Below are 888 nucleotides of genomic sequence, written 5' to 3' on the forward strand. Positions count from 1 at the left end.
TTTACTATAGGACTTGTACTTTGAATAACATTTTGGTCATTCTTTTATGATTATGATACAGTGCATTAATTATTATTATCTTCTATTTTGGTTTTTATCATCCTCTATTTTGATAAGCAATTTTGTTTTATTTTTTATAGAAAATAAGTACTTTTTATATTTTCTTTATTTATATCTACCTGTATCATATTAAAATAAAAAGAAAAGCCATTATGTCAGACGATTCTTAAAAAGCCACGAATACTGCAGACAGCCTCTTTAATAATAGTACTGAGAAAAATGGATGTGCACATGTATTAGACTGAAATTATGTCCCTTATCATTTAACCTGTAAAAAGATCAGTTCAATAGTGGGTCAAAGCATAGGTATAAGATCTTCAACTTTCAAGCTGCTAAAAGAAAACAATCATTGGGACAGACAAAGACTGCAGAATAGAACTCTAATAGGAAATAATAGCAAGAATCAACAAATGGAACAGTATCACATTGAAAACTTTTTTTTTTTTTTTTTTTTGGCATTCAGGCTCTTTAATGTCGCAGGAGGGCAGGAAGAAGAAATCAATGGTGAGACGTCTCTGGGAAGTTCTGCAGGCCTTGGGAGTTCTCTAAGTCCCTCTAGCAACATGTGGATGTGGGCCTTGATATTCATGGAGTCCTTGGTGAAGCTGTTGCTGAGCTCTGTGAGGAGAGAGCTCTTGCGATCAATGAACTTGAGAGCTTCTGCCAGTGTCAACTCCAAGAAGAAACCATATCCCAGGGCCACGTAGATGCGTGAAGTATCAGAGACCACTGTGTCAACGAAGAAGTTACAGCCCAAATCCACCTGCATATATAACTCCGAGTGCTTAGCTTCCTGGAGCCGCTCAATGACATTTTTCAGTTGAAGGT

At 36.3% G+C, this 888-nt stretch overlaps 1 pseudogene; it reads right to left on the bottom strand.

The window, feature by feature from the left end:
• Window positions 1-527: 527 nt before the first annotated feature.
• LOC105743201 lies at window positions 528-883 on the bottom strand (annotated as a pseudogene).
• Between the last annotated feature and the right edge of the window lie 5 nt (window positions 884-888).

This window comes from Octodon degus, unplaced genomic scaffold, assembly GCF_000260255.1.
Source record: "Octodon degus isolate 3935 unplaced genomic scaffold, OctDeg1.0 scaffold00105, whole genome shotgun sequence".
Classification (NCBI taxonomy): Eukaryota; Metazoa; Chordata; class Mammalia; order Rodentia; family Octodontidae; genus Octodon; species Octodon degus.